The following is a 7,895-nucleotide window of genomic DNA, read 5'->3' as shown; positions in this document are numbered from 1 at the left end:
TTTGCTCACCAGAGTAACTCCAACTCTAACCTGGTTCACATTTTTTAAAATATATTTTATTGATTATACCATTACAGATGTTCTATTCCCCCCCTTCAATCCCCTCCACCCACACCCTCCCTCCCCCACCATTCTCCCCCCTCCTTAGTTTATAACCACGTGTCTCAAGTTCTTTGGATTCTATATTTCCCCCACTATTCTTGCCCTCCCCCCTATCTATTTTCTGCCTACCATCTATGCTATTTTCTGTGCCTTCTCCCCTCTTCTCCCCCTCCCACCCCCCTGTTTCTAACCCTCCATGTGTTCTTCAGTTCTATGGTTCCACTCCTGATCTAGCTGTCTTCTTGGTTTGCTTTTGTTTTAGGTGTGGTTGTTAATAACTGTGTGTTTGCTGTCCTTTCACTGTTCATCTTTTTCATCTTCTTTTTCTTATATAAGTCCCTTTAGCATTTCATATAATAAGGGCTTGGTGATGATGAACTCCTTGATCTTGACCTTATCTGAGAAGCACTTTATCTGTCCTTCCATTCTAAATGAAAGTTTTGCTGGATAAAGCAATCTTGGCTGTAGGTCTTTGGATTTCATGACTTGGTATACTTCTTTCCAGCCCCTTCTTGACTGTAAGGTCTCTTTTGAGAAATCCGCTGACAGTCTGATGGGTACTCCTTTGTAGGTGACTGTCCCCTTATCCCTTGCTGCTTCTAGGATTCTCTCCTTCATTTTGGTCTTGGCTAATGTAATTATGATGTGCCTTGGTGTGTTCCTCCTTGGGTCCAACTTCTTTGGGACTCTCTGAGCTTCCTGGATTTCCTGGAAGTCTATTTCCTTTGCCAGACTGGGGAAGTTCTCCTTTATTATTTGTTGAAATACGTTTTCCAGTCTGGTTCACATTTTTTAAATGAGTTTACACATTCATTAACTGTTCATCTTACCAGTTTTCTTTTGAAATATTATACTTGGCAAGAAATTATTCTATCTCTATTTTTCCACCCATTCTGTGTTCTTTTGCTCCCCTAGGGGAATAGATGTAATGATACCAAACTAATTCCACAAACCTTTTTTTTCTGCTTTGTTCTTTTCCCTCTGAGCTAAGAAGCCCAAATAATCAGAATAAGATGAATGTCTTGTATCCCTGTCAATATTAGTTATACGGTTCTGGAAGTGTTTTCATCTCTGATTGGCCTCTCCAGTGTCTTATTAATATGGCCATTGGGTGATGGCATCCGTGATTGAGTTCTGAACTTTAATGGTCATCAAGGTTGTGCAGCAGGGTACACACTCTACAGCTTGTCTCAGGAAAGGAGAGGGGTTACTCTGGGGTCTAGATGTGATATTGAAAAGAACTCCTGTCTGTCTGGCTAATGAGGTAAGAACAGATCCATCCAGAGTGATATACCATAATCTGTTTGTGGTGGTGTGTCTACCAAAATTACTCCCAGCACGAGGTCCTAATTCTAATGCAGTGGAAGAGGCTGTGACAACATGTACTTAATGCTGAAAACGACCATTTGAAAAATGAAAAAACACATAGCAATATCCTGAAGCCAGACATTTATCTGGCTCCCTAAGTGCATAAGTAACATTGAATTTCCAGGACCTGGGCTGAGTTGGTCAGTTCAAGAATAAAACAAAAAGAAAAAGATAATTTTGCCATTTTGTTTTAACTAGTAAATTCTCACATGAGAAGGTCTATTTTAAAGGTTTGCATTTGTATTCTAAACCCCATGCTTCTGATGTCATTTTATTTCTTTTAAAGGAGTTCCTTAGCTGTTTAGTGAAATGACCAAAATGGCTAACTAGGTGTGGTATAAATGAATATACATGTATGTACCTGACTATGTCAATTTCCTTCTCATGTACTTATTTATGAATGTCTCTCTATATGTGTATCTACATATAATTTCCCCAGAATAGAACTGTGATTTAATTATTAGCCCCGTGCCTTCCTTGCAATTACCTCCAGGCTGCTAAAGACTCCGTCAGGGATTTTTATGATCCCTGTGTGGACCATTTAGGGAACACAACTGTGGCCTTTTAAACAGCTCACTTCACTGCTCTCTAGCAACTTTAGCCTGAACAAGGCGAAGCTTTGAAAGGCAGCTAGGCAACACCATCTTCATTCCAAGTGTTAATTTGATATCTGCAAAACTTAATCTTCTCGTTCTAAATACCAAACTCTGTTTCCAGAAGTTAATTGGTTTTCTTTCCTTTTTGTTTTTATTTTTTTTAATTTAGATATATTAACAGATTTTGTTTCCATTTTAATTTTCTCAGTTTTGGCAAGGTCCACATTTCAATTAAAACTATTAGGGCTCACCACGGGATTTATATATTTTAAAGATTACATTAATTAGCTCTCAGGCAAAAAAATAAATTTTATTTCTCATCAAGAGTATTATCAGCAAATGACTTTCAGACAGTTTCAGGGCATTAGTAATTCAGAGAATGGCTTAGACCATTGTGCTTCTTATTAAGGACTCACTGCATTACTGTTAATTTAGTCAGTTTGTAAGGCCAAAGATGATTTAGGCCTAAATACAAAAAAAAATATGAAGTTCCTCTCTCTCTGTCACTCTCACGCACACACACAGCTCATTCAGCTGCATTGGCTTTGTGACTCTTGCCCCTGTCCTCCTGCTGCCAACACTGACAGCCATGATTTATTGCCCAGGTTCTGGGCTGCCTGGCCCTGTGTGGAGCAGCTTAGCCCTGGAGAAACACTAGTGACTATGGATACTAGGCAGTGTTGAGGTGTAACCCCACTGCTGGTGCCACAGTTCCCTCTCAGCCTCTAAATTTGTGTCATGCTTCATCACCAAGCAGCATTCCTTGCCCTCCTGATGTCTCTTGAATTTTTTTTTTTGTGAGAAAATTGCTATTGCAAATTTTATCCATGGAAACATCTCTCTGCTAGGGTTCAGATGTCCATTCATGGGAAGCAGTAGATACTGTGCTCTGACCAATACCACTTCTCTATCTGATGGTGGAAATACCCATACCAAAGCAAGCTGGTTTTCCCAATTCTGTCTTTCCTCAGGATCTGCTGTTTCCCATGAGGCATCTCAGTGCCTTATAGAGATACACCTCTAAGGACCTGGGCCCTGAATATTCTGATATTATTCCAGAATGGCAAAACCAGCAGACCTAGGCTGGAGATATAATCTGATTTACAATAGAGCAATTGTGAAACATGCAAACGACGTGTATGTGTATGCATTTATGTGACATTTAACCACTTGAGGTAGCTATAGCTTAGCAGTTTAAAGCCCCAGAACATGGATGCCAATCTTAGATTTGTCCCTTGCTTGGCTCTGTCGGTCTGGACAAGTTGCTTAGCCTATGATTCATGATTCTCATCTTTTAAAGTGTGAATAATATGGACACAGACAACAGTGCATTGATTGCAGGGGGAAAAGGGGGCGGGGGAGGTACAGGAGGGAGGGTATAGGGGAAATAAATGGTGATGAAAGGAAGATTTGACTTGGGGTTATGACCACACAATACAGGGTACAAATGATGTGTTGTGGAATTGTGAACCTGAAATCTATATAATTTTGTTAACAGGTGTCACCCCAATAAATTCAATAAAAAGGAAAAAATAGAGTGTGGATAATAATAGTGTTCTCTTCCCAGGGTTGTAATGTGATTAGACAAGCTAAGCTAATCCATGTAAAGTGCTTAGGACAGTACCTTGCACATTATAGGTGCTATGTGTCACCTGTTATAATAGTCATAGCTCTGTATGCATGATGCAATTATTCGCTCTAGCTGTCTGGTGATGAGATACAGCTATGACTAAAATAAATGATGACTTTGACCTCAGAGGGAAAGCTTGACAATAAATACACAAATATATATCATTTCAGGAATTAGTAAAGGCAGTGAAACAAAACCTAGAAAAAACAGAAGAAATAAAAAGACTACTAAGAGTTAAAGGGATAATTTTAAAGTATAGTCAATCAGAGTGTCATATTTTATTTGTTTTAAAAGAAACAATGATTTTACTTTTTGTTTTGTGTTGCCATTTGAAAAATTAGATCAGTTTGAATATATAGATAAAACTCAACTAAAAACTAGTTTTGGTTTCATTAGTTCATTGTGGAAAATTACTGGTCCGGCAGTCAGATCACTGTTTTGGTGTGATTCAGTTCACACAGAAAATTCACCTCCATAAGGTTGTTCCTGATGTCCTTAGGAAAGTCTAGCACTTTCATATGACATTCCATATTTATTTTCTCTTTTCTTGAAAATGTTTTTGCTGAGGCCAGAAACCATCTACTTATACATTAACACACTGAGAACTGAGACCACCTATCCCCACACAGCTTGCTGTCTCACTTAGGGTTCATCAAACTGCAGCCTGTGGGTCAAATCGTGCTCCCTGCTTGTTTTTGTAAATAAAATGTGGAACATGGCCATGCTGTGTGTTTCCATATTATCTTTGACTCTTTTTGTGCTGCAGTAGAAATTGTATGTCTCAAAGCCTAAAAATTTTTACTGTCTGGCCCTATGTGGACCTCACATCTATACCAGGTTTTCCCATTCTGGGCAATATTGACATATTAGGCTGGATAATTTTTTTTGTGCCACTTGTCCTCTGCATTGTAGCATGGTAAGCAGCATCCCTGGCTGGTATCTATTGACTAGATCCTGGTAGCACCATGGTCCCCACTCCCTTGTGCCAAATTGAAATGTGTCTAGACTTTGCCTAAGTCACTGCCATCCTGGGAAGCAAAACAGCAATAGTTGAAAACCACTGACATGATTTTACTATTCAGTTGTCTACATTAGTATAATTTTATCATTCTAGAAGACTCTGCCAAGGCAAATAATTGCATTACTCATTGCAGGACTTCCCCAATAGCCCATCAACTTTTCAGTGGAAAACATTAATAATTTGTGCTCTCACCTTGCTGTCCTCCCAATTAGGATTTTCCCCCAATCCTAATCAAGGCTCCACAATGAAAAACCACTTTAAATCAAGCATCAAATTCTTAACAAAAATCTTCGTGTGTTCTTTTCCCTCAGAGACAAGACCAAACTGTCAAGGTAGGGATCGCCCTAGTAAGGGCAGTGCATAGTAAGCAGTACATTGAGACTTGTCTTACTGATAGGTTGTATTAGTGACATTTGGGTGCCAACAGTCAGTGGTACATAACAAACACTAAAATGTCAATGTCTTACATATATAAAGAGGTTTTTTTAAAAAAACACTTGATTTTTAGTCAGGCAATTATACTGAAGGTATCCTTTTACTTATTAAACACTGAGTCTGAACTGTGTCTTTAACATTTTAGATTTAGAATTACCTAAATGGTTTCACTGCTTTTTGAAGATTTAGAATGAATCTAGAGAAAATGCAGGTGCCACATTTAACAATGAAATATGTTAATGTTATTAGGATTTCTGCAGCTAATTAAATATATTTCAGAGTAAGTTGTCTGTATTGTATATGGAATTGGCATCATTCACCCTAACAAAGAGGAAATTGCTGAGTTTTACTTAGGAAAATTGTCTTCCCCTTGAGTAAATAAGAAGGTAAGAAATCCATTCAGTGATTGGGAAAACTCACGATATGCCTGGATGAAAAAATAATGTCTTGAACTAGCCAAATTGGGTAATAATAATCAGATATTTCATCTGCTTGAAACCAAATAATCAGCATGTTTATGTTCCTCAGTTTTCTATTGGTTGTTGTAGTTGTAGCTTCATGAAATTCATTCTGTGTTTTATTCACTGCTCAGTCCTGCAAGTCAAAGTTTTTTACACATGGTAGGAGCTCAGTAAGTGTTGTTAAATAAAACAATAAAGTCACTAGTTTACTCTATATGTTAATGGGAATATATGGAATCATCTCAGAGAATTTACTTACAAGTTACAACCCTTATCTTCATTTCAACTGCATTAGCATCTAAAATCTTCAGGCTCCCCAGCAAGAATGCTGGGGTGATTGATATATTCCTGATTTCTTTCTTTTCAGAGTTTTTCTTCGGCAGAAGGTACTATGCACCTATGCACAGTCATCTATTTCAGTCAATAACTTTCATCCCTTTGTCTTTAGTATTCAGTCTCCAACTAGAGCTCTTGGTTAGAGAGATGCACAAAGTACATTGATAATGAAGAAACATTAAGATTCCTGCTTTTTCTTAGAATGTGGAAAGCCATGAAAGAACACTGATCTTACCCTAACAGTGAGAAAAAGATGGCTTCTCTGAAAAGTCATACATTTTTGAGCACCGTGGAGGGCTGAGATTGTAACATTGCTGGTTGGAATGCAAAATGATTCAGTCACTTTGATCATGTCTTATAAAGTTAAAAAATATATTTACCCTATGACTCAGCAATCCCACTCCTATGTATTTATTCAAGAGAAGTGAAAAAAACCCCACCTATATGCAAATGTTCCTAGCAGCTTTATGTATAATAGAAAAACCTACAAATTTTTCCTACAAAAACCTACACACACACACACACAAAAAAAAAAAACCCTGCAAATTTTGTAGGTTTTTCTATTATGCATAAAACCTATTATCAAAAAACCTACAAACTTTTTCTACAGATAGAAAAAAATAATACAAATTTGTCAACTGGTGAATGGATAAGCACACTTTTCAAAATACAAAAAAAATGTTATGCCACTCAGCAATAAAGAGGAACAAACTACTGGTTTAAAACATGGGCAGATTTCACATGATTATGTGAAGTGAACAAAGCCAGTTACATACGACTACATGCTGCCTGATTCCATTTAAATGACCTTTTAATAAAGGAAAAAAATAACCCTGGCTGGTGTGGCTCAGTGGATTGAGCACCGGGCTGAAAACCAAAAAGTCACTGGTTCTATTCCCAGTCAGAGCACATGCCTGGGTTGCAGGCCAGGTATCCAGTAGGGGGCGTGTGAGAAGCAAGCACACATTGATGTTCTTCTCTTTCTACTTCCTTTCTCCTCTAAAAATAAATAAATAAAATCTTTTAAAAATAAAGAAAAAAACAGCTTTGCACAGTGGCAGTATCGTAGCCAATGAGATTTATCCGAGGCACGATTATCACTAATTGAAAAATAAAGAAAAAAATAAAGGGACAGAATCACATTAATGATTTCTAGAGAACTGGAGGTAGGTGGAGGCATGAGGAAACTTGGGAATTATGAAAATGTTCTACATTTTTCTTGTGGTCATGGTTATACAAGTATATACTTTAATAGTGTATCATATAAAAATTTTACCTAAATAAAAGTTGAAAAAATGTGACATTATTCACTGTAGGGTTCAGACAAGTAGTTTAATGCTACTTGATGTTATATGTACAGGCACTGAAATTAAGAATTCCATAATAGTTACTTTAAGATTTTTTTCTGCCAAAATGAAAAGAATTCTTAGATAATTCAACAATATCATAACATTTTCTACTGGAAGTGAACTTAGGTATTATCCAGGCTAAATACCTCATTTTACAGTTAAGGAAACTAAGACCTAAAAATGTGGGATGACTCAGCCAAAAAATTCCAAATACAAAAGCTGGGGTAGATTTCCCCCAAAATAATCTCACTATATTTACCTGAAACTGTAGACAAGCAACTCTAAAAGCTTATGGTACGAGGTAAATCTCGTTAAGAAACAAAAACACTACATAAGACTTTTGAAAAAATGCATGAATATGTGATTGATTCTACAGATTGGAGAGAGGAACAGTTGTATTTCAAGAAAAGGGGTCTTTACTATATCAAAGAAATAAAAAACTCCCACTTTTCTCATTGATATGCATTTAAATGGTTGATTCAATTTGTCAAAGCATTTTGCTTAATACACATTATATTTATATTAGAACAAAATAGAAAAGGGGGATGGCAATAAATATTGCATTGTCTGCCTGGATGGGTCTGGAGATTCCAAACT

At 37.1% G+C, this 7,895-nt stretch overlaps 1 pseudogene; it reads left to right on the top strand.

Moving 5' to 3' along the window:
* Positions 1-6,992: 6,992 nt before the first annotated feature.
* LOC118986890 (uncharacterized) lies at positions 6,993-7,120 on the top strand (annotated as a pseudogene).
* Positions 7,121-7,895: the final 775 nt, after the last annotated feature.

The sequence above is a fragment of the Sturnira hondurensis genome, unplaced genomic scaffold, assembly GCF_014824575.4.
Source record: "Sturnira hondurensis isolate 20B ecotype Veracruz unplaced genomic scaffold, ASM1482457v3 Scaffold0004622, whole genome shotgun sequence".
Classification (NCBI taxonomy): domain Eukaryota; kingdom Metazoa; phylum Chordata; class Mammalia; order Chiroptera; family Phyllostomidae; genus Sturnira; species Sturnira hondurensis.
Note: the sequence above shows the minus strand (reverse complement) of the source record. Positions and strands in the feature narration are given on the sequence as shown.